The 26,847-nt window shown below is 34.4% G+C and overlaps 1 protein-coding gene across 2 annotated transcripts in view; it reads left to right on the top strand.

The window, feature by feature from the left end:
• Positions 1-26,847, top strand: part of WDFY3 (WD repeat and FYVE domain containing 3) — a 246,071-nt gene that overhangs the window by 32,880 nt on the left and 186,344 nt on the right. The window contains exon 3 of one of the 2 annotated variants that reach the window (XM_033105931.1): positions 2,008-2,076. The exons of the other annotated variant lie outside the window; for it this stretch is intronic. The gene's annotated coding sequence lies outside the window, so the exon portion shown is untranslated. The remainder of the gene's footprint in view (positions 1-2,007; positions 2,077-26,847) is intronic. 2 annotated transcript variants of the gene reach the window in all.

The following is a 26,847-nucleotide window of genomic DNA, read 5'->3' as shown; positions in this document are numbered from 1 at the left end:
TGTGGTCATTTTTTACAACTAAGCTACTGTACAGTATTAGAAATTATCAGACGTTTGAGGATACTTAATGTATACCGAACTGGGCTAAGGGAAATACCCAATTACCATTACTTGTATAGGATGAAGTGGCACAATCGTATATATTGTATCTGCCAGTTAGCAGCTTTCAGTATTTGTACTGATGAGAAATACTTGGAAAATATTGTGGGTGCATTTTGTAATCTTTGTTTTGGAAAGCAGTTTAGTTGTGTTTCTGGAAGGGAAAGTTGACCTAGTTGGCATTATCTCTATATGTAATCAAGGGTGTGTGTGTGTGTGTGTGTGTGTGTGTGTGTGTGTGTGTAGCACATGGAGTAACATTTCTTCAGTAAATTTAGTCTCAGAAAATCTCAAATTCATTGAGAAAAGATTGTTTTTAAAAGCTTCATTAGAATAGATTTCACTAGGTTTGCAAGTTTATCATTTCATACCGTACAGATGTTAAATGAGTATGAATTCAACAGGATTTCTATGTGATATCCTTTTTTACATGCTAGCAGAATGTAGTTTAACAAAATTTTTAATTTAAGACTTTCTTTTGATACACAGTGGAACGGGGAATCTTTTCTTACATTTGAATGAATGGTAATGCTTTTTCTTAGGGAAAAAAGCCTGTTGCATTGATTATGGCAAAGAAGTTTAAATTTAGGCTCTTACAATTCTGCATTATCAGGATATTGACCCAGGAGTTTTGTTTATAATTTGCCTTTTTAATTTTTTTTCCCGAAAACTTCTGGAAATAATTATTAGATTTTAGGCTTTAGACTCTGAGGAAAACAGTATTGTATGTTTTATGGTTGAGAAAAATGTTTTCCAGAAATGAAACTCTGTGTAGAATGTATTATTTCTAGAACCATATATTGAGAGAGTTTGAATAGTTCAAGGCAGGGAATTCAATACAATATAAAAAGTGCAAATATGTTTAATGTGAAGCTTATATTATGAAGTTTAAAAAGTGTGCATAATCAGAAAAAAAGGTTAAACAGTAAAATAACATTACTAGAGTATTAGGATTTTAAAATTTAATTTGATTGTTTTTTATTTCAAGAAATGGTACTTAAAGTTAGGACTTAGAAATACAAATCATTTTAATTACACTAGATCCCTTGTGCAACTTTCTTCCTTAGATTTTTGGTTTATTGACCAGAGCCTGAGGTTTCTATGCCTACATCATTGAGTTGATTTCTGGCTTTGAACGTTTCTAATTTGGCTCTTGTTTTGAGGACAAATTATGCATAAACCTTTTTGACAGTATGATTAAAAAATTATATAAAGTATGAAAAGCAGATACAGGAGTAAAAAACTGCAGTGTAATAATGTGTTTTAGTTAAGGTTCCAAATTTAGGCGTATTTCCTGCTTTGAATCATGGCATCCTTGTTTACAGCTATTTGTTCTAGGACAGTTTCTTAACTTTTCTTGTTATTTCCTCATCTGTAACATGGGTTTCTTAATAGTATTTAATAGAAGTATCATAACGGTTGAATGAGATAATGCTTGTAAAGTGCTTCACACTGTACCTGGCAGCTAGTAATAAGTGAAAGCTACATTTATGTTAGCTGTCTTTTGTTGTTGCAAGCATTGCCCTTAAATCATTTTTACTCATGAATTTTTGAAGGTTAGAATATAAACAAAGTGATGTCCTGCTAATGGTAGTATACTACCCTTAGTGTGGAATTGATTGGCAATACATTTTATTAGCATATTGACTTTATTTTTGAAAAGTAGGATAGAGTTTTCATAAAAGAATACGAGTTTAGAGCCATTGCTTAAAATTGTTGACTTCGAAAGAATGGGAAAAGGGGAAGGGAGGAAATAAGTGTGCTGTTTTTGGGGTAGAGTTGAAAAGATATTTTTGTAGCCACTAAATACATATATTTTTAAATGGGGAACACTAGGACGTCAACTTTTCATTTTTGTTTTCTTTTTAAACTTTAGCCACTCTCTTTTGTGTTTTGTTTTGACCTCAGGGAAAGGAGTGGGAGAAGGGATGTCAGTTCCTTTCATCATCTTGTAAAGGACGCATCACGTTACTCATGGTAGGATTGCCGCGTGTGCCCCAGTTTTATGAAGCCCTCTACTAAAAGGCATGTTAAAGTGTATTAATCTGATTGTGGGAGATGCCTGTGGCCTCTTAGTAGCATCCTAAGAAAGCTAGACTCTTCTCCTTTTAGAAAAAGGATCTGTGCCTAAATTGAGGGAAATACGGAATTTAGGAGGAAGTCTCCCGCTCACGTACATTTTGCTCCCAATTTGGTCAGACATCTGCTTTACCTGTGAGCGTATTTTTTGTGTGTGTGCTTTATATAAATGAAAATGAAGAAGGCTGCTGCTTTTCATAAGAGTTTGTAGTTTGAAAGTGTTACACAACGTAAATGGTACAGGAGGAGAGGAAGTGGGGGGAAATCTGAAATATAAGCTCTCAAGCTGTTTTATTATCTTGGGCACAGTGGGGGAGGAACCTCAAAAAGCCTAGAGAATCATATTTTGAAAGTAAAGATTCAGTATTTTTTGACTGAATGAAAAACTGTTATGTCTATAAGCTGAAGTGAATATGAGTTACAGAATTATTTGATTTCAAAACTTAGGGAAGGAAATACAGGCCCTTTAAAATTTTTGTTTCCTTTCTTACTTTTTATTTAGTCACTTTGGAGTTTCTTATAAAAATTAGGGTATTTTGATTCTTCTCCCCTCCCAATAGCTGAAATTATTTATAATGGTTTGCCCTCTCTGCCTTCCAGTGTTCTTCCTTACCATCCTTATTTCATTCTACATAATTTTTGACCTTTCAGTTTAGTTCTTTTGTATTGGTCTTACTGCATATTTTGTACAAAGCAAATCATGTATCATGTGTTTATGATGCAAGAATTGTTTTTCTCCTTACAGTAGCTCCAATTCCTTCTTAACTATATAATTGCCTACTCCAGAGAAGTTTCAAAAAGCCCCATAGGAATGAATTTTTTTTGGTTACCTCTGCACCAATCATGGTTCAAAACTCCAACTTTTTCAGATTAGAGTTAAGATTTGGTCTACTTTTGTAAAATATTTTAAAATTTAAAAAAAAAATCTTTTAAATGTTTTTACCTAATTCCAATTGGTAGATTATCTTGGCACTTGGCTTTATCTGAGTGGGCATTTGGGAACAAGGGGTTTCTTTTGTGGTTAGGGATTGTTGAAGAAAAGCTCTTACAAAATTTTACCAGAAGGCAAGCTATCTCTCAGGAGAGAATGCCTCATAGTTTACTGTTGCAGAGACCCTACTATAGGGATGATTATTATTATTATTATTATTATTATTATTATTATTATTAATGTGGGCTTACCTTTATCTCCCCATTTTTTGAATCATACATCTTTATGTTTTCATTTCCCACCCCTGCTAAAGAATGGGCCCTGTTCAAGGAATTCAGTTTTATAATGTCAAAGGTATATGAAATCTACTTCCTCCTAAATAATAGCTAATAATAATAATTATTATTATTATTGAACAGTTTCTGTTTCCTAGATTTTTGCATGTATTACATCATTTATTCTTCATAACAACCCTATGAGATTGATTCTATTACACTAATTTTATGCTGCTAAAAAGAGACACGAAAAGTTACTTGCCAAAGGTCACGATTAGGAAATGGCAGAGGCAGGATTCAAACCTAGGAGTTGGTCTCCGGACTCGGGCATCTAACTGCCCTGCTATCCTGCCTCTCATATACCTGAAGAAAGATGTCACTTCTTTCTTTTCCCTAAAAGAATATGAAGCATTTTTAATGTATTTGGATTTATATTTGAAGACAATGGTCTGTGAATGTTAACATATTAAACATGAACTTCAAATGTTTTATCCTGTTATAAGAAAATAATAAAAAGATGTTTGGAGCTGAATAACTTGTTCTGTCTTCTCAGGTGACCTTGCCTGTGTAAGGTTAACATCCTATTTGGGAGAAGAATCTATTGATTTGTAATAGAATCTTAGGCTTTTCAATGTCCTAATCATATTTTTGGTATTAAATATGCTAATTTAACTCATCTGTTTCCTTTGGACGTTCTGTACCTAGATAGATGTTTATATTTACTTTTTTTGGTAGGGGGCGGGGGGAATTATTTTGAGAACAATTATCCTAATACCAAAAACTGTAGAACTCCAGTATAGGAAGTACAGCCAGGCTTCCGGGGAACTGAATGTTTCTTGGTACTTACTTTCCATTTCTTTTTCTGGAGTTGCTTGTACTCTTGTTTTTGTTTTTCTTTGTTAAATGGTTTTCTCTGCTTTCTATCAGTACACAATGGTTAGTCGGGGGTATTAAGTTTGGCTAGCCCTGCCCTCAGAGCTAATAATCTTGATTATTATATTCTAAATTCTAACTTGCCAGGAGAGAGAATTTATTTGTCTCATGTTTGGAAGGATGTCCAACACTGTTCAGTCAGCTGTCTTTGGAAGGATTCTTCACAATAGAGTTGCCTTTTTAGCAAGTGGGGAAAGGGCAGATTCTCTAAGAAGGGCCTATGTGTAAGAAAGTATAGTAACTGAAGCAAACCATTATCCATAAAAACTTTTTGGATTTTAAGTTTTGATACATTTTAAGGTTATTAATTTCAGTTAACTTTGCTTTCTCTTACCTTTGTGGATGTTGTGATTTTGTGGCAAACTTATTTTCCATGGCTCATGTGATTCTGGAATGGTGATACATTTTAAGTCTAATTTAGTAGTGGGAAATGGCCTATGACTTCAATGAATGAATTTTCAGTCATATAACTTTGTTTTGAAGAAGCATAGGTTCTTAAAAAATTTAAACAATGTTGTCTCTGATGTGTATTTCAGTAAAAACTGTGGTGTGATCTTAGTTTTCTATTTTTACTTTTTTGTTAGGTTTATTGTACTCTTCCTTTCTGTATGCTTCGCCTAATGTCTTGGTTTCTGAGAGCAGTTGGGCCTTTTAAGAATGAAAAAATATCACAGAATTAACAGAAAAGAGAAGAGCATCTCTGAGATTGTATAAAGTGTATGCAAATAATTCACAGATTTTATGAAAATGCAATGTGCTCCTTTACCTTTTTTTCCCCTTGGTGTAAGACAGTCTAATGGAGACTGTAAACTGTATAGTTTAAGGAAAGGTTTGTACAGTATAGCCACAGATTTTCATCTTTGGTAACATGGGAAAATTGCATGGTTTTATATTCAAAGTATTGTGATGTAAAATACATTTGTTTATAAAGGAAAAAGAAAGAGCAGTGTATAATTTTGTGTGTCCTTCCTCACAACCTAACTAGAGTAGTAACCTTTTCTAAGATTTGGCAGTTAGTACTTTGTAGACAAGTGAGAAGTTTTTCGTTCCTGCTCTATCAAAAATACTAGAAATGTAAAAAAAGTGGAAACAGTTCAATGTTTTTATCTTTCTCATTTAAAACCCAGCTTTGCATATTGAAAATTTAAAACATACAGAAAAATTTAATGAATATACAGTGTACATCTAAATATTCTCAACCTTGATTCAACAATTATTGTTTTGCCACAACATTCTCGTTGCATTTGTATGCATTTCAGGGAAGGGATGTGGTTTTGCTGAACCATGTGAAAGTAATTTAACCATCATGACACTTCACTCATAAATACTTCAACAAAATAACAATAATTCCATATAGTGATGTTAAATCCAGTTCATATACAAATTCTCCAATTGTCCTTAAGATTTCTTTCATAGCTTTTTTGAAACAACGGTCTAGTTAAGATCCACAGATTACATTTGCATGTCTCTTTCTTCTTCTAAAATCTAGATTAGTTTCCCTTATCCTTTTTCTCTTTTCTCTTTTTTCCCTTTCTTTTTTAATGATACTAACTTTTTTTTCTTGTAGAATTCCACATTCCTCATGTGTTTCTTCCTGGTGTCTGCTCAGTGAAGTTGGACAATATTTCTGTAACAGGAGCAGGAAGCCACATGAGATAAACAAGAAAAATTACAGGGGAATTGAATAGTGTCTGGAAGTAGTTATTACTGGGTTGAAGTTAACAAATGTGAATAGGAAAGATTTCTTTCAGGTTAGTGGAGCAGAAGTTGGGAAAAGAAAGCTGTTAAGGGGAATGCACATGGCACTGAGTGGTGGTATCGGGTGCGAGACTCGATAAAGAGAGGAAGGGGTTGGGGACTCACAGTGACCACCTGGAGAGTAGATGTTCATTCGGCACTGGCTGAGTGGTTGAACTAATGAAGAAGTCTTTGAACTTTCTGCACTGACCGTAGGGAGGCACAGAGAGCCCAGGTCAGCTTAGCTGCTATTGGGAAGGAGGTTGTGTGCCTTAGAAAAGCAAAGGAGGTTGTGTGTATTTATGAAGTTTTCTTTGGAAGGAAACTTCAGGTTTCATATTAATATTATACTGCTTCTTGCAAATACTCAGGGGAAAATGTGGAGCCTTCATTTTATACTTTGGTATATCTATATGTTTTATAATGGTAGTGTAGGTACTGAGGTGAACTGAAATGTCTGAGTATTATGGTAGGAAGAGTTTCAGAATCAGGAGATCTTAAGTTGAAATCTTATTTTACCACATACTACCTAAGCAGTCGTGTTCACCTTAGCTTCTGACTGTTTCCTCCTTTGTGATGCTGAAGCAGCATAGTGTAAGAGCAAGAACAGAGGCTTGGAAGTTAGGCAGACCTGTTTCTAAAGCAGCCTGGTCCTTCTCGTTATGAGCATGTGACCTTGGGCTACTTCTCTTATTCTCGGTGTTCTCTTCTAGAAAATGGGATTGATAATATGAATTTCATGTGATTATTGTTAGGGTTAAAGAGATAATTCATGTAAAATGCTGAATGTGGAGCGTGGCATATGGAGGTACTTGACATATATTGGTTTTCTTTCACAGAATTATTAGGATCGAGTTAAATGGTGAAATAAATGTGAAATCTCTTCATAAAGGATAAAGTCCCATATAGGAAACTCAGCCAATGCCTAAGAAATAGAATATGAATATAGAGTCATGTAGTGATTTCCATTTATTTTGCATGGAAGAAATCTCTGTAATGATAGTTTCCTAAGAAATATTCTATAAATACTATAAATAATATTAAAGGAATTTGCTTTTTAAGAAAGTAGAATAAGTTAGTGTAAAACTTTTATACTTGTACTTACTTATGCTTTTGTGTATACAAAAATGATTTATTGCTCTCTCAGGGCTGTGAGATAAAATCAGCTGGACTACGTATTTACAGTTTGAATGTTTTTACTTTCGTTTCATTTAAAAAATTTCTATAAAAGAACAAAAGCTGGTTAAAGATTTTATAATTTGATGGTAGGAAAAACAATATCTAACTCATAGAGTTAAGGACTGTTAATCTGTTCTCCAACTGAAATTTTTATTTTTGATAGCTTGCTGCGTGGTATATGGAACTAACCTCTAAGAGTGTCAATTATTAGCATTACTGATTGATAAAGATTTCATTAAAGATCTGATTATGTTTTCACCAAAAGACTGAGGTGATTTCCCCTTCTCCCATTATTTACAAAACCTGAAGAAGCAGAAGAACTGTCTTTGTAAGCTCAAAAATCTCTGAGCACATTTCCGAGTAGAATAAAGATAGGTCAAACACTTCCATTTTTAGCTGTCATTTAATTCTTTAAGCAGTAGATGTGGAGAATAAACACCTTTGTTGCATATAAAAAATTTTGGCCATACATTTACATGCTTAGATGTGTAGAAATCTAAGCAAAAGAGCCTGTCTGTAAATTGCATTGATCTTTGGTATTTTTTCTCTCTCTCTGTCTCTCTTTGTCTCTCTACCCCCGCCCCTTCTCTCCTTCTCTTCCTCCCTCTCCTCTCTCTACATACACACATGTAGGATTTTAAAATTAAGTTTGAAGGACAAACATTACGTGTTATAAAAAGGCTAAATGAATGTGGTGATTAAAACAAAACTTGGAAGAGGAGGCCGTACTCACTTATTTAATCTTCATTACTTCTGTTTAGTTTTTCTTCCTTTTTGATTTTGCTTTTGCTGCCTGAAAGAACAGGTTCACAGAAATGTTCCAGTTCTAGGGAAAGAGGATGAAAATTTCTATAAACTGGAAAGGAACTATTAGAAGTAAGCTTTTTGTCCTAAGAACTAAATTGTTAATGAACTCTGTATGTCATGCCATCTGTTGTATTTTATATTCGTGCAAAATATCAAGTAATGTTCATATTTATAAAACAAAATGTTTTCTTTTAATTGTGCAGCTTGAAGTTGAAAGTTACTTGAATGTATCAGTGATAATCTAAAATGTACAGGTGTAGGTGTACAAGTGGGATCCCAGAATCCAGATATAAATATGTATTGTATAGCTTTTGTATATAATATACATGTTATATATGTATATAGTTCTATATAATATATAGTAATACATTGATGCCTTGAACTGAGAAATTAAAAAAGAACGTGCAAAATGAAAGCAGTAGAAACATGATTCCATGTTTGCCTATATTTTTAATACTCATAGAGTATACTTTGATTACCAATAATACTGTTCTCGAGTAAGTTCCAGTAAAACTCCAGATATTCATAAACACATAAAGCAAGAACTTTTTTCAGGTTACGTTCAGTTTTCTGTCCCATTAGGAACAATTGAGAGAGGGCCCGTTAATTCTCAAAATGTTGACATTTTGCTACTAGACAAATTTCTGTTTACTGTGAAATCCTAGAGAATAGACTTCTTCTCTTCTTCCTTTCCCTTCATCTGATGTTCTCTACCTTTTCCTTCCCTACTTTTCAGTACTCAACCTTTCTGTTCTTTCCGTTTCCTTCACCTGTGCCCTACATTTTCCTTCCATTTTTTCTTTGTCAGGACCTTTTCTTCCAGAGTTCCTATCCCAGGTTATTTGTGTCAAAACCACTGAATGTATTGCTTAATAGCAGTTTCTTTCAGATTGGGTCCAAGAAATCTCCTGCAATTTTTCCATGACTAAATTTATAATTATGTTATGCTAGCTTTTAAGTCTCTGGGCAATAATTCTTGCTTATTTGCTTCTAAAGATCCAAAGTTATATATTTTATCAATGTTGGGATTTTTAAGTTGACCCCATAAGTTCTTTCCTATATATTCAGGACCAATTGAGAAATATGCATTGTGACATGATCAGATTCCTTTTGGGGAAGAGTACTCTGTAGCAGTGTGTAGAATGGTTTAGAGCCAAGACTGGAGGAAAGATGATTATTTGTAGATTGTAGCAGTAAATCAGATGAGAGATGCTAAGTGATTAGGTCCCAAACCAATTTTAAATGATTGGAGAAAAAAGGACAAATATAAAAGATATTCCCTTATGATATGCTCCCTTTGGGTATGAGGAGTTGAAGGAAAGGCAAGAAATGAATTGAAACCATGGAGTAATCTAGATTAACTGCCAAGTTTCTAGGTGGATGACTGGTCGACACTGGACTTGTTAAGCTGTGTAGAAATTACAGAAAAAGAAATTGCATTTAGAGAGAATAAAATAATGTTTTCATATTTTGAACATAATGATTTTAGGGGGAAATAATTTCAAATTGTAGAAAAGTTGCAAAAATAATAATGTCCATGTACCCTCTATCCAGATTTACCTACCATTAACCTTTTGTCCCAAATGCTTTATTATTTACTTTGTGAATGTTTCTGTGTGTATATTTATAAATATACATACATGCATGTATGCGTTGTTTTTATTGACTCATTTAAGAGTTATATTGAATATATTATAACCCTTTACTCCTAATCACATAAGAAATGCAAAATCCCTACACTGAAAACAAAATACTGCTTAGAGAACATTTTTTAAAACCTGAATAACTAGAGAAGTATACAATATTCATTAATACCTTAGTTTGGATTTCCCTAGGATATGTAAGGATAATCTCTTACATAACAGTCTAAAAACTTCAGTAGATTTAACATCGTTACATTACTTTTATCTAATCTACTAGTCATTTTCCAGTTTGTCAATTGATCAAATAAATGTCCTCTATAAAAATTTTCTTCCCTCCAGTACAGAATTTGGTCTGTGATCATATATTGCATTTAGATGTCATATCTATAGCCTTTTTTAATCTTTTAACCTTCATTGTCATTCTATTATATTGACATTTTTAAAGTACAGTTGACCCTTGACCAACACAGGGGTTAGGGGCACTGACCCTGTGCATTTGAAAATCCGCGTGTAACTGTTGACTCCCTGGAAACTTCACTAATAGCCCACTATTGACTGGAAGCCTGACCGATAACATAAAGAGTCAATTAACATATATTTTGTATGTTACATGTATTATGTACTCTATTCTTACAATAAAGTAAGCTAGAGAAAAGAATATATTAAGAAAAGCGTAACGAAGAGAAAATACATACCGTGTTTCCCTGAAAATAAGACCTAGCCGGATTATCAGCTATGATGCATCTTTTGGAGCAAAAACTAATATAAGACCCAGTCTTATTTTAATATAATGTAAGACCAGGTATTATATTATATTATATTATATTATATTATATTATATTATATTATATTATATAATATCTGGTCTTATTTTAATATAAGACCGGGTCTATAATAGAATGTAATGTAATATAACAAAATATATAATATAATAGTGTAATATAGTACCGGATCTTGTACAGTATTAATTTTTGCTCCAAAAGACGCATTAGAGCTGATAGGCCGGCTAGGTCTTATTTTCGGGGAAATGGTATATATGAGGTGCGATCAAGAAATACAGTAAATGTTTAAATTAAAACAATTTATTACAGTAAAGGACACATTGCCATTAATCCCTCTCAAAACACTCCCCCTCACTTCAAACACACTTATGCCATCGTTCTTGCCACTTTCTGAAGCAGTTCTGGAAGTCCTCTTTCATGAGTGTCGTTAGTTGAGTTATCATGACTGCCTCGATGTCCTGAATGGATTCAAAATGTTTACCTTTCATGGTCATTTTGACTTTGGGGAAGAGCCAGAAGTTGCACAGTGTCAGATCTGGTGAATAAAGTGGATGAGGACACACCGCAATGTTTTTATTTGACAGATTGCTGTATACCAAAAGCAATGTGTGATATGGAGCATTGTCGTGATAGAGGATGAAACTGTCTGCCTATTTCTCAGGCCATTTTCTACACACATCATTTTTTAAACGTCCTTATAAGCCCTTTTACTATTCAGAGTTCACCAGTGTTCCTGGATACAAACTCAGTTCACACAATTCCATTAAGGTCAAAAACACAATTAACATCACCTTTCCATTGGATGCCACTTGGCAATAACATTCACGTATTTGTTGGTCACACCTTGTGTATTACGCATTCATGATATACATAACTTTTTCTTAATTTTTTTGATATTTCTTGGCTGCATAGTTGGTCTGTGAGTTTTTTCAAATTGTCACAAATCTCCAAATAGTTTTATAGTAATATATCCACGTGTAAGTGGACCGATGCAGTTCAAACCTATGTTGTTTAAGGGTCAACTGTATATAGTCACCCTCCCTTTCCCTGATTCCCCCTTTTTTAAACAGTGCTTTCCTTGCCTTTGGTTTATCTTACATTTCCTCTTGAGGAGGTTTAGGTTGTGCGTTCCTGGATGGAATATTACATAAGGGATGTGTGTCTTTCTTAGCACGTCTCATTTGGAAGTACATAATGTCCATTTGCCCGTCATTTGGGATGTAAATTTTGATGATCTTTTTCATTGATTTCTCCACTGTATAGTTACTATACTCCCTCACAACTAATAAGCAGTCTGTGAGGAGATACTTTAAGACAATTAAAATATCCTGCTGCTCGACAAAAGTTCTCCTCCTGTATGTAGGATCTGTTGATGATAACTTGCTTGAACCAATATTTAATGTTATGGTTGTAAAATTATGACTTTTTTCCCAACTTCAGCACTCTACTTTTACTGGTCATTATGTAGCATTCTACTGTTACAAGAGCCATGTTATTTATCCATTATAGGTATTGTTTTATTTATTATTGAACTCATAGATTCCTGTCCCCCCCACCCCCCATGGTTAACAGTTCATTACTGTACTTAAATAGTTTGGTGCTGAATTGTCCCAGATATCCCCAGTGAGACCACCTTTCTTCATGCTATCACCTGTACCTTTTATGTGCCCTCATCATTTTTTGTTTGAGCACTTGACTATTTTCATTATATATAATAAGACTCATTGTGTACCTCCTCTGCCCGGCCCAAGAATCAGTCATTTCTACTAGGAGCTCTCATCTTTTTTAGTGAGGAATAACATTAGAAACGAAGATCTGGACACGTGGTATGTACATTGCTGCTCGATTTCTTTGCTTCTGGGCCTCTCAGGGGACAAAGGTAGAAAATATATGTATCTCTATACGTACACAGAATATACATACATATGTATATGCTCATGTAGCATGGATATATGTATGAACAAGGATATACATTGTAGAAATAGGAGTTCACAGTGATTCCTCTAATTCTCCGTTTTTCTGTAGTGAGAACACGAGCTCTTAAATACCACTGTTTTCGCTCATTGGCTCTAAATGAATATCATGTAAAATAGTTCAGAATTGCTTTACCTATACCACTACAAAAACAAAAATACCCCCAGCCTTGTAGATAACAACCTTCATTAGTTTCTTATTTATCCTTCTGATTTTTCTTTTTGTAATAATAAACAGATACATGCATGTTTTCTCATTTTCCTTTTTTCCAGACAAAGGGTAGCATGCTGTCTGTAGTATAAGCACTTTGGCACTCAGCTGTTTTCACAAAAAAAATACACATATCCTGGAAATCATTCCATATCAATCTTAGAGCTTATTATCATTCTTCTGCATGAACAATCCTTTGAAACTATTCTTGTAGTTTCTAATATTTTACAGTTGCAGAGTGCAGCAATAAATAACCGTATGCATATATTTTTTAATACTGTTGGAGGTATATCTTCAGGATAAATGTAACAGTGGGATTACTGGATCAAGGTAAATGGATATGTGGTTTTGCTACATGTGTTACCGGGCTCCTTTCCACTGGTGTTGTGCTGTTCTGCATTCCCACGGTTGATCTTTATGAGAGTGCCTGTTTTTGACCCCATAGCCTTACCAAGAGAATGTATTGTCAAGCTTCTGAATCTTTGCCAGTTTTGAAGGGCAAAAAAATAGTATCTCAATGTATTTTTCTTATGGGTTAAGTTTACCATTTTTCAGATCTGTAAGAGCCACATATATGTGGGTATATCTGTACCTGTCTTTTTCCATTTTTCTCTAGGATTTTTCGTATTTTTCTTCAGTTATTAAGGTCTTTGTATATTAGGAATATTAGGTCTTTATTTGTAATGTATATAATAAATGTTTTCTCCCATTGTTTTTGTCTTTTTATTTTGTTTATGGTGTTTTTTGCAAAGATGTTTTTAAATTTTGTTGTCAAAATTATTAATGATTTCTATTATTGCCCTGGCATTTTGAATTATAGTTAGAAAACATAATGAATTTGAAATAAATTTGTTGTATTTAACAGTGAAGGAATGAGGTAGTTTCTATACCAGAGAAATAGAAATAATTCTATGTTCTATTTATCACTGGCCCACAGTCTTATATTTTTAAAGCCTGAACCGTAATAATCTGCTATTTCATATATAGACCATGCCAATTTATTTATTTTATTTTTAACTCTTTATTACAGAAAGTTTCAAGCATCCTTAAAACTTACATTTATATACCTATCACCTAGCTTCTGTAATTACAATTCTTTTAAAGTTTTTATGCCAAATGACCTAGATTTATATGTTTTCAGTTATTGTGAATTATCTCGGTAAAGCAGAAGGTTTGAGCTAGCCTTGTAAGCTTTGGCCAACTGGCTTCCCAAGCTTTCTGGCCTCTTTTCAGTAATCTTGGCACCAAACCTGACCTCTTTCAGGCATCTGCAACTCCACCATTTCCACAAATCTGAAGTATATAGAAAAAGGTCAGAGCTCGTACGGCAGAGACTAATAATGTTGCCATGGATCAACAAAATAACTCAAAAGAGGTGTGGTTGATTGAAGCATTAAAAGTTGTATCTCTTATTTCAGGTCAGAGTAAGCACTAGTTCACATATATATATTCCATTGGTCTGTTAGAGTAGAACCAGCAAACATCTTTTATCAGTGAGTCTAAGAAGACAACTTACAGATGTTTGCTAGCCAGAATCTAAGCATAACACAGAAAAATACTTAAAAATTCTCATATGTTTAATGGAATTTTCTTTGTTACTACACTTATTTTAAACTGAAGTTATATTTCTTTCACTTGATAGTCTCCATGGAAATTGTTTTGTTAATTCAGTATATTAATTTTCAGTTTCTCAAGAGTCAATGATTAGTTTGAAAGGATGACTAGAGATCACAAGAACTCTGGGATTTCTTCATTTCATTTAAAGCCCTGTATTCTGTTTGGAACAACATTGTTGATGCGTTGAAACCCAGTTAAAGTTCAACGTTTGATTTTTGTAATAGCTTTCCTTCCTCCTTAAGTACAAGCTGACCAGTCACATGCTGGTCACCATAAGCTGAGACTATCAGAATTCTTCTGAAGTACTTTAAGGAAAATCAGTCAGTGAATCCTTCATCTAATGATTATAAATTTTCATAAGTTAAGTCCTCATTTGGTGCCTTTTTTCACTGAGAAGAGCAGTGGTAGTGATCATAGCAAGACAGAATGTTTGCTGGCAAGAAGTGGATGAGAAGGGCTGGTGTAATCATGGGCGTGTTGCAGCTCGGGCCGGCATTCACTGTTCCTCCTGTGCCCGTCCCCTGCGCCCATCCCCGTCGCCCCTTGTGGACTTGCCTACGTGAACTAAATGTTACCTTTTGTGCTGCTGTTTTGCATTTCTTGACCTGTCGTTTTTGTGCCTATTTTGTTTTAGTTTATGATGTTGTTCATCCCTCTTCTCAAATTAGAGCTTGTCCACATAAAAGATGGTTTTCCTATTAGTTACCCAGCATGCTGACTAAAGCATGATCTTTTTTTATTATTATTAATATCTTACCCCTAAATATAGGACAAGGCTCTACTTTTGTGGATTTCAGGATTAAGTTTATTATGAAACAGAGGTTCTTTCTTAGTTTCTGAAAAACAGTAACGTTTCTGATTAGAAAATAGCTGGTAAATGACTGGTTTTATGCTGCTTGATAAAAGCATGAGACACATTGTGGTGGTGGTCTGTGTACAATTGAGACCTTTTCTCCTAATTCCTGGTAATGGAGGTTTGCACGCTTACACATTCTACCTGGAAGTTCTCTGGTTTTGATTGTTCAAAACTTACACACATTTTTCTCTTGCATGTCCCATTTTTAACTTAAAGAGAAAGTTCTAGATGTAATAGAAACAAAGTAAATAGATGTAATAGAAACAAAGTTCATATAATAGAAACAAAGTAAAACTAGACAACTAAAGACTTCAAGCCTTCAGTGAATTTGGCTTTTATTTCCATGCAGTGTTTGTGAATTTAGTTTGTCTTGAATGCCAAGTTCTTGCTATAAAAACAAAACCCTTCAATTTGGTTAATTTAATTTATAGGCTTCGCTTTTAGTTTTGGCAGTGCAGTTGGATGCTTGATTTTAATGTTGGGTACATATTTTGAAGGTAGTACTATATGAGTTTATGTTGGTCTAAAACTTTTGTTGTGTTAGATCTAATTAAATTCTGTGTTACAGGAGTAATATTGGATCTTAAATACTTATTTCTTTAAAAAAAATTGTCAAACTACACATAACATAAAATTGACCATTTTAACCATTTTTGGGTGTACAGTTCAGTGGCATTATATATATTCTGAATGTTGTGTAACCATTGCCACTTTCTATTTCTGGATCTTGTCATCATTCCAAACAGAAACTCTGTACTCTTTAGGCAGTAGTTCCCCATTCTCCTTTATCCTGTCCCCTGATAACCTATATTTTACATTCTGTCTCTTATAAATGCCCATATTCTAGATACTTCATAAAGTAGGATCACAGAATATGTGTCCTTCCTTTTGTGTCTGACTTATTTCACTTAGTATATTGTTTTCAAGGTTTGAGGACAATGTTTGCAAGGTTCAGCCCGTGTTCTGGCATGTATCAGAACTTCATTCCTTTTTGTGGCTGAATACTATTCCATTGTATGTGCATCCCTCATGTGTTTATCCATTAATCTATTGGTAGACGCTTTGATTATGTCTACTTTTTGCAATTGTGAAAACTGTTGTATGAATGTTGGCGTACAAGTATTTATTTGACTCGCTGTTTTCAATTATTTTGTGTATGTACCTAGGAGTGGAATTGCTCAGCCATATGGTAGGTAACTCTTTAACTTTTTGAGGATCTGACATACTATTTTCCACAATGGCTGCACCATTTTACATTCCCACCAGCAATGCATAAGGCTTCCAATTCTCTGTACCCTTGCCAACACTTGTTATTTTCCATTTTTTAATAGCCATCTTAAATGGATATGGTTTTGATATGAATTGTATTAATGACTATTGATATTGAGCATTTTTCATGTGCTTATGGACCATTTTGCATTTCTTCTTTGGTGAAATGTCTTTTCAAGTCCTTTGCCTATTTTTTTTTTATTGGGTTGCATTTTTGATGTTGAGTTGTAGGAGTTCTTTATGTATTCTAGATCTTAAACCCTAGTCAGAGATATGATTTTCATATATTTTTCTCCTTCCTGTTGGTTGTCTTTTCACTCTTTTGATAGTGCCCATTGATGCACAAAAATTTTTAATTTTGATTAAGTCCAATTGATCTGTTTTTTTGTTTTGTTGCTTATGTTTTCGTGTCATATTTAAGAAACCGTTGCCAAATCCAAGGTCGTATAGAATTGGTCTTATGTTTTCTTATAAGAGTTTTATACTTTTAGCTTTTAAATTTAGGTCTGTGATCCATTTTAAGTTAGCTTTTGTATGTGGTGTAAAGTAAGGGTCCAACTTCATTTTTTTCCATGTAGATATCCAGTTTTCCCAGCACCTTCATTTTAATTTTTTGTTTATGCAAAAACTGTTCTTTCCCTATTGAATAGTGTTGGCCTCTGTGTTGAAAATAGCTGGGCTATCTGTCAGGGTTTATTTCAGGACTCTCTATTCCATTAGTCTGTATGTCCATCCTTATGCCAGAACAACAATTTTTTCATTACTATATGAAATGTTTTATTTTTAATTGAACATTTTATGATTCTTAATGTGCCTTTTAACATGTTTCTAATACATATCTGTTTGAGTGGGATGTATCTTTACATTTTGCTTTTAATAATTAGGTTTAGTTGATAGTACTCCAAAAAGAACTGCACATATCAACTTTATAATGAATACTGTTGGAGTTGTACACCAGGAAAATTAATATTAAAGCAAGCAAACTTGGGCTTATTTAATTGAAATTGCACTTTCTTTGGGAATTAGAGGGTAAAGCATGAAGACAAAAAGTGAAACGTTGCTTGTACTTGCTCATAGCAAGAATACAAAGAATGGGAAAGGCCGATTATTACATAATCTAGTAAGTAATCCTTTAATTTCATGTTAAATGTCACTTTTATTGTAGTTCCAGAAGTGACCTATTTAATGAAACTCCTCAAGAATTTCATGAAAGAAAAGATTGGTATTTTGTGAGGAACATTTTCGATAAGGACCTAGTAATGACGGGTTCTTAGTTGTTCAGCCAGATCTGAATGACTGTTTATTAGTCTCGTTTATGTTACAAATATCTGACTTAATTTTGTGTCCTTTCACACTGCAATAAAGATTAGAAAGTTAGAATGTCAGGTATTTTCTTTCTCTGTTAATATACAAATTTTATTTTCATCATTTTTTACGAATGGGTTTGTGCCCACTCCCCTGAATTATAAAATAATATTTCCTCCAGTATTTTAACGTAGTCTTTAAAAAAATTATTCAGGGTTTAGAATTATGATGAAGAAAAATTTTCTAATAAGAACACTGAATTACAAATTAAAGGCAAAAGTTTCTAAGAAAGTACAATTTAAGCTTTTTAAAATTTGTTGTAAATTAGTTAGTTCCACCCCAAATAAGAACAGTGAGTTATATTCTGACATACTTGACTCACATACTCAAGGAGAGGTAATAGAATATCCTCTTAGTTTTTTTATCTTAAAGGAGGAAAAAAAATAGGACTATATTTGATACCAGCAATGAAAATGTTAAAAATATACAGAGAGTTGGATGTATCAGTTATAAACGACTATTAAGGTTTTAGATTAGGTGAATCAGAACGATGCAAAATAGTTTGTGCTTCAACCTATGGACTTTATAACTCCATTTTCTTTTTTCCAGGCAGTCGTATTTTCAAAATTCATTTTTCAGAATGTGTTGGTGATTATTTTTTCTAATTTAGAAGGTATGCCATCTATACTAATTAAGATTTTTCTTTTATTTGTTCTAAATATTTTCATAATACTGTGATTTTTCTCTTAGAGTTTTGGAGCTATTGATGACATTTAATTTCAAATACAGTCACAAAGTCCTGTCTTTATACATTCTTAATATCTATTGATTTCACCTACTACTTTTTTCCTTCTTGGTGCTAACATATGTCAGGCCATCATCCGGCCTGCACTGAATTGCTGCAATATACTCTTTACTGTCTGGATTAGAAGAACCTCCTTTGGAGCTCTTTTCCGTACTGTAACAAGAGTCCCTTTTATGGAATACGAATCAGACTTTTTTACTCTGCTGTTTGAAATTCTCAGTGTCTCCCTATTGCCTTTAGATAAAGCTCAGAGTATGGCATGTGACACCTCTTTCTTTACTTAACTGGTTCTTGTATATCCAGTCCCTTCATATGTTGTCATATATACTTTCCTCATTCCTTACCGTAGAGATATACCCTCATTCACTTTTCTTGCAACAACTTCTGCTCATCTTCCCCTCCGTTTGTCTTTTGAAATCTGATATTATGTATTAAGTATTCAGGTAGGGTCTTGTATTTGCCTTTTTAGAGCACGTCTACTGTATTGCCAGACTACTTAATTTCTGTCCCCTCTATGATAGTTATACTTAGTGTCTTACTTTTCCTCTGTGTCTGGGTAGTCTGGTGACTGGGGCACAGATTAGGCACCGATTGCTATTTATTGAATGAATGAATGTGTATTAATTACCTATTGATATAAATTACCCTAAAACACAGGAGCTTAAAAAAAAAAAAACACAAAAAACCAAGCATTTATTATCTTACTTTCTGTGGGTCCAGTAGTCAGGAGTGGTTTGGCTGGATGGTTCTGGCTTAGAATCTCCCATGAGGTTACAATCAAAATGTTGGCTGGGCTATGACTAGGCCTGGAGGATTCTTCACTCACGTGGCTGTTGATAGATGACCTCAGTTTCTTGCCGGCTGTTGACAGAAAGCATCAGTTCCTATGGATGGGGACCCCTCCATAGAGCTACTTGAGTGTCCTCAGAAAGTGCGAGTTGACATGCTTCAGAGCAAGTGATCCAAGAAAGAGCAGGGAGGAAGCCACAACGCCTTTTATGATCTGGTCACACCCAGTCACTGCTGCGACATTTTGTTCCTTGGAAATATGTCAGTAAATAGAACTCACAAATCAGAGGAGAGTAATTACACTCTACCTTGAACAGAGGAATATCGAAGAACTTGTGGATATATTTTATAAGCAGCACAGAATGAAACAATAATTTATCATTCTCTTGGACCTGACTGTCTTTATACGCTTGTCCAAATGGAAATAAGTTTAAAAGTATGCTTTTATTAAAATATTTGACTTGTTTATGATGACACAAAGTATCTAGGTTGCACATGAATATAATTATTTAAATGAGCTAATTATTACTAGTGATAATTTTATTGCAGTTCTTTCAGGTGTCATGGAAGTAAAATAAGAAAGTCATCTTTTAAGTTCTGTATTGCCTATGTAATAAATGTGGCACAGAATTCACTGCTTTAAACATTGTACGTCTTTAAAAAAATCAAACACATCCGTGAAGCTGTATTTACACATTTAAGAGAGAAAATCATGGTCTTTTAAACTTGTACAACAGATTAAATTGTACAAAAATTAAAGTCAATTTAGCCTAATATGTATAACTTGATCATTCAAGAAAAATTGGAGTACTTAATATGTGCCAGGTATTTTTACTAGGTGCTGGGGACATATATCATTGAACAGAACAGACATATTCTTGTTCAGTTAAAAGTTTATGGTCTGGTAGAGAGCAGATAATAGAAAGTTAAATTATTTACCAATAGTGATAAGTGCTATTTATGGAAGAAATGAACAAGGTGAAGTGATAGAGGATTATGGGAAGGCAGAGGTACTTCTACACTTTCGAAAAAAGGTTTGTGAGGAGGTGACCTTGAAGCTGAGAACTGAAGGAGTTATCCCTGCCAACAGCCTACGGGAAGAGGGGGATGCCCTGCAGTGTGAACAGTTGGTGTATGGCGAGTTGAAAGGATGCCTGGAGATGTCCAGGGGGAGAGTGGAATGAAGTTTGAGAGGTAGAAAGGGATCATGTTATCTAGAGTTTAAGAGGCCATGATAAAGAGTGTGGATTTTATTCTCATTAGAAAACATTGAAGGGGGGCGGCCGATTAGCTCAGTTGGTTACAGCGCAGTGCTCTTAACAACAAGGTTGCCGGTTCGATCCCCACATGGGCCACTGTGAGCTGCGCCCTCCACAACTAGATTGAAACAACTACTTACTTGACTTGGAGCTGATGGGTCCTGGAAAAACACACTTAAAAGAAAAAAAGCCATTGAAGGATTTTTGGAGTTACATATTATGGTTTGTGCTAACAACAAAAAATTGCAATAAGAGAGAAAGTGGGAAAACAGTAAGGAGGTCATTATAATAGTCATAGCAGTTTGCCTAGAGGCATGGAAGAGAAGTGGATGGATTTGAGGTCTAGTTTGTAGGTAGAACCAGTGGGACTTAACAGGAAATATGAGAGAGGAGGAAAGTAAGGATAATACCATGTGTTCTGGCTTGAGCACATGGGTGAATGGTAATACCCTTACATGAGATTGGAGGTCAGTTACAAGGGAAATCAAGAGTTTATATTTGACGTTGTCTGCGGTTGTGGAGGCCAGAGATTTGAGAGGAACTATATAGATAGTATTCAAAGTTGTGGAATGGATGAGATTCCTTCTCAGGAGGGAATGCCCTAGGAACTCCTGCTTTTAGAATTTGCATGTATGGGCAACATTCTTGCTGACTTTGTAAAGATCAAAAGACAAACTGAAGCACAGAAAGTTTGGTTTATTTCTATGTAATATATATTAAAAACATATGCTTAAAAAAAAAAATTTGGCAGCAGTGTGGTATATGAGAAAGAAGTTTAAATTTCCATCCAGCCACTTACTTCTTAAATGAGTGAAGCCACTTGCCAGCTGTGTGACTTTGGAATTTTACCTCTCTGAACCTTGGTTTCTTTCTTTGCTAAAGGGAATAAAAGCAAAGTTGCTTAGAAGATTAGATAAATTAATTTATCTGAAGTGACTAGGACGGTGTCTGGTACACAGTAAAAACTCAGTGTTATTTTACTTCCCATTTCCTTGCTCATAATTTGTTTATGTGTTTGTAAGAGAGCCACCTTGAAACAGGTGTGTGTTTTTTAATGCGCGTATTCCCCCTGTTCTTATATATTAATAGATAGATTGATTGACCAAGGTAGACATACAACACATAAATACATATATGTGTATGTAGCATAGTTTCTTAAATGTCTGAAAACTATTCTTTGCTAAATATTCATGTGTACTGTTTCGTCCTGCTGTTCTCAGACTGTCATAACTCTGCTGCCTTTAAAGAAGGTTATTTCCTAAATATTGAAACATTAAGGTAAAGGTTTGTTTTGAGATATTTTTTGAAATCTAATGAGTAAGAGAATGAATTAAAACAGTATTATAAAATTTGTTCTACTCATGCATTAAAGCTTTGTAATTATTAATATAGAATTCTTAATTGCATATTAAATTGTTCATTGTCAGATATAAAATTGGCTAATTTTATACTTAGAAGGCAAAGATGAGCTGTTAAATTTGAATCCATGAGGTCTGTTTCTAATTCTTACCCCCTACCCCTCCCCCACCCAACCCCAAGTATACGCAGTGACTCAAACCCTCCTCATGTATGCTCTGCTGTGGAAAATATTTTAGAGGTGTTCCATTACTTTGAAATATGTGATTATGTGTCTAACACCAAAGGGAAAACATTTATTCCACTTGTATTATTGCAGGTTTTTGTCACCTAAATGTACCCAGAACAGCTAGCAATGTTTCGGAAAGACTGACATGCACTGGAGATGGGGCATACAGGGGACCTCCTTGTCTAGTGCCTTATATATAGGCTAGATGGCAAAACTTATGTTCTCTGTTCTCTACGAATATTTCTTGGGTCTTACAAGTGTTGGCAAAGTGTTACAGAGAAAGCCCTTGTTCATTCCAGTACCCTGTGATTATCTTTTATTTATGAATTTACTCGTATATCATTGTAGGATGATATACTATATTTCTTCAATTCTTAGGTACACATTTTTTCTCATTTGCAGAATTTTGAAACTAGAATCATCTTACAGTAGATAGGATAGAAAGTTATCATGTCATTTTTTAATTGGCAGTGTTTTTTCTTGGTGGTTCATTAAATAATAATTGTCTTATAATTGATCGTATGTTAGATTTGATGAAATATGGTAGCCCTTCAACTGCAAGTCTCTAGCCATAGAATGCATTTGATATTAATTTATGTGTGTGTAAAGTAAGAATCGGTTTTGTTAAGGTTGGATCATATTTTTTATATTTGTTTCCTGCTTGATGTCAAATTTAACACAGAGATCGGCAAACTTTTTATATATTAGGCTTTGTGGGCCTAATCTGTGTTGCAACGATCCAAGTCTGTTGTTATAGCACAGAAGCAGCCTTAGACAATAAATGAGCATGGATATGCTCCAGTAAAACTTTATTTACACAAACAAACAGCCAAATTTGGCCCAGAAGCTGTAGTGGGCCAGCCCCAAGTAGAACATTATAATCATCAAATCACTTCTAAACATTTTCTTTCCAAAATACTTCTACAAGATCATCTTTGAGCCTTTGCCACCATGTATCTATACTTAAAAATGTCTTTTTGTTCCCATCTGTTGCTTGATCCAGTCCATCTGCCTATGCCTAGCTCAAGGTCATCATTCTTAAATTAAGTTCATGAACTAGGAGATATTTCGTTTCTTTCTCCATGTGTGTGATCTTTGGTTCAAGTTTGCCACTTACTCTAAAAAATAACTTGTCATTTTATGGTGTATTTGTTACTCCATAGAGAAGCTAAGATCAGTGAAAAACTATTAACAGAGTAATGGGTCTGAGATATTTTAATAGTGTGCCTGAGAATAATAGTTTGTTTACTTTAATTCCGTCCTCTGCCTTGATTGTCAGGGTTGGTACCAGAAAGTTGACTATATTTGGATCCATGCTAATAAAGTTGAATCATAATGAAGCCGAATATAAAGTCATTAAGAGCACTAACTGTGGAGCCAGACAGCCTGATTCAATCTAGACTCTCCCACTGACTAGTCCTGTGACCTTGGACTATTTATATAACTTCTCTATACCTCAATTTCCTCTTCTATACAATGTGGATAATAACAGTACTCCTAGGGTTGTTTTGAGGATCAGATGAGTACCTAGAACTTACGTGTCCTAAATAAATAAAAATACGGTTTCATACATAAGATATGTGGTATTTAGAAATAGTTCCATTACTATTGACTTTAATGAAGTCAGAATAATTTGCCATTTAAAATGATAAAAGAGAGGCTTATAATAAATAGTATAGTCTCCTTCTTACCATGGACACATTTAAAGTACCACTCTTTTCTCTGTGTTTGCCCCATGGCAACTATCTAGTATGTAGCTCTCAGTGTATGTTAGTTAAATAAATGGGAATTTGTATTTTTGCCTCAAGGTGCTAATTTTCCAATCATCTTCCTAATTTTCGTAAGACCTGTTTTTTGTGTGATTTGAAGCAAGTGGTCCATTCTTCCCACTTAGGAGAAGGTGAGATAGTTCCTCCTGGAGAAGGTAGGTAGGAGTGGAATTTGTTGACGTTTTAAAATCACCACAAAATTCTAGAGACTTTTGGATGTGCTTTCTATCATGATGAAAATTTTATTCTATCCTTTAAAATTTTTTTTCCTTCTCTTTGATGTCAATGGAAATGATTGACAGAAGATTAATGGTCACTTCTGAGTTCTCTGTCTTCCAAATTTTAACTTGAGACATGGTCTGTTAATTATACACACTGGGAAGCAATTCTTCTGAATGTTCTTGCTGGTACAGAGATCTTCATCTTCCAATTTTTTGTGTTGGATCTTTTAAAAACTTACTTTATTGGATTTACAAAGTATGTAACTAATTTATAAGTTGCTTTTCTTATTGATCCTGTGAAAGGACTGAACCATATTTCTCCTTTTCCCTGAAAATTATTTTATATTTACCAGGTTTATCTTTTTGATTAATTCTGGGTGGCAGTTTGTTTACAGATGTCATCATGGGCAATCTGCAGGCCTGGTTGCCCAAAAGCAGATTGCAGACCATGTACAGAATTAAAGTGTATGTGGTAGAATCTTTCGGTGTGTGTATAGAATAAGCTGCCAGATTTTCTAGATAGCTTGGAGTCGTAAAAAAGCTTTGAGAGCAGAGTGAGAAAACTTGAGTGTGTAAAAGGCCTGGCAGCTATGATATGAACCACACCTTTATATTTATGACTAACTTGAATTGTAGTATTTCTTCGGGTAAGTATGTCATATTTGACAGGTGAAATATTCCATTGAGGATTTCATATTCACCCTCAGACTTCACTGTCAAACTGTGTGCACAAATATCACAGAGAAATACTGAGATGGGTTTTTGAGTTAATGCGTTATAGTGAATCAATACTAAAACCTGGATTAAAACCCCAGAGTATAAGTGACTCAGACCCTACTTTCTGATCTGATCTTTCTTGGCAAACTCTCATTTTTTGCCCTGAATTTTTAGAAATCATTTCCTTGTTAGTTTGTTGTTTTTTTTTAAACCAGCAGGCTATTTTACAAAATTTTTATTTTTTTTAATTAGTATGCAGTAAAATTTATCTTTCTTTGGTATGCAACTCTATGAACTATGATACAAGTACAAAGTAGTATAACCAGTAACCACAATACAGACACAGAACAGTTTCACGACCCCCCAAAACTTCCTTGTCTTATCCCTTTATGGTCATTCTCCCTCCACCTCTAATCTCTGGCAACCACTAATCTGACTTCGTCAGTTGGGTTTTCTCTTTTCAAAAATCTCATATAAATGGAATCATACAGTATGTAACCTTTTGAGGCAGGTTTCTTTCACTCAGCATAATGCCTTTGAGAATCATACGAGTTACCATATGTATCAATAATTTATTCACTTTTATTGTTGGGTTGTATGTGTGTGCAGTTTGTATATCCATTAACCTGTTGAAGGATATTTCAGTTGTATCCATTCATTGTAATGAGAAGAGCTGCTATAAGCTTTTGTGTATAGGTTTTGTATGATCATAGTTATTTCTCTAGTGCAAGGATCAGCAAACATTTTCTGTAAAGGACTAGTTAAGCTATACTTTAGGCTATTTGGTCGCTGCTGCAGCTCCTCTGCTGTTGTATGAAACGTATGAAAGCAGCCATGCACAACACATAAATGAATGGAAGAGGCTATGTTCCAATCAGACTTTATGTACAAAGCACAGGTGGGCCAGATACGGCACATGGCCATAATTAGCCAACCCCTGTTCTATGATAAGTACCTAGAAATTGGATTGCTGAGAACATGATAAATACTGGTTTAACCTGATAAAAATTGCCAGTTCGTTTATTTTTAAATACTTAGTTTAATAACACTTGAATTATGGAATGTTAATGAACTCAGACCTTATGGTTCACACGTCAGGCTCTCCTAATTTATGACAAGACAAGACGTGTATGGTCTTGTCTTACATTGAGGATCTATTTTACCTTTTTTTATTCATATTCATGTTAGGTCTTTGGCTTGGATGGATCTTTTATTCACAGATGGAGTGTATAGCGTTCTTTCAGTCATTTTCATGTGACTTATTTAAGATATGATGGAACATTTCAGGGAGGTTATTAGGAGCAAAGAATCACAGTGAGAGCTACTAGGTTTTTAAATCAATGAAATAGATTATTTTATCCTAGATATTGAGTGTGTAGCACAGGCAGCCATCACGCCATGAGACGGAGTCTATTTGGAAGTGTTTGTTCATTTTTCTAACAGCAAACCAAGACTGTTTATCCATAGTGGCTGTCGTTTTTGTTTGTCTGTGAGATGCAGAATTAGCTTTCCATAAGCAGTATTTTGCTGTGATTCTCATTGCCACAAAGCAAGGATTTGGGATGGGGGTGGGGGTGGGATTCTTGCACATACCACTAGCTAATGAAGTTGGAGATGGTGAATTGTGAATTAAGCAAAGAGTATCTTTCCGATTGTGGTTTACGATTAGTTTTGCTCTCCTGAAAAACCAGTGAGGTCCCAGGATGATGACAGCATCACAGAATTGGAAAGAACATTGTGTACTAATTGTAGTTCCACTTGTCTTGATGCAATGGTTGAAAAGTTATGTCCTGGGCTGGGAAGTGCTACTGTTAATATACTCATATGCTTTTTATATAGCGGTAACTGATTCTGTGTTTCCCCAAAAATAAGACCTAGCCAGACCATATAAGACCGGGTCTTATATTAATTTTTTTCTCCAAAAGACGCATTAGAGCTGATTGTCTGTCTAGGTCTTATTTTTCGGGGAAACATAGTTGGAAAAGGAGCTCTTTTTCTACCCTCTG

This window comes from Rhinolophus ferrumequinum, chromosome 5 (genome assembly GCF_004115265.2).
Source record: "Rhinolophus ferrumequinum isolate MPI-CBG mRhiFer1 chromosome 5, mRhiFer1_v1.p, whole genome shotgun sequence".
Classification (NCBI taxonomy): Eukaryota; Metazoa; Chordata; class Mammalia; order Chiroptera; family Rhinolophidae; genus Rhinolophus; species Rhinolophus ferrumequinum.
The sequence above is the reverse complement of the archived record's forward strand: the minus strand, read 5'-3'. Positions and strand labels throughout refer to the sequence as shown.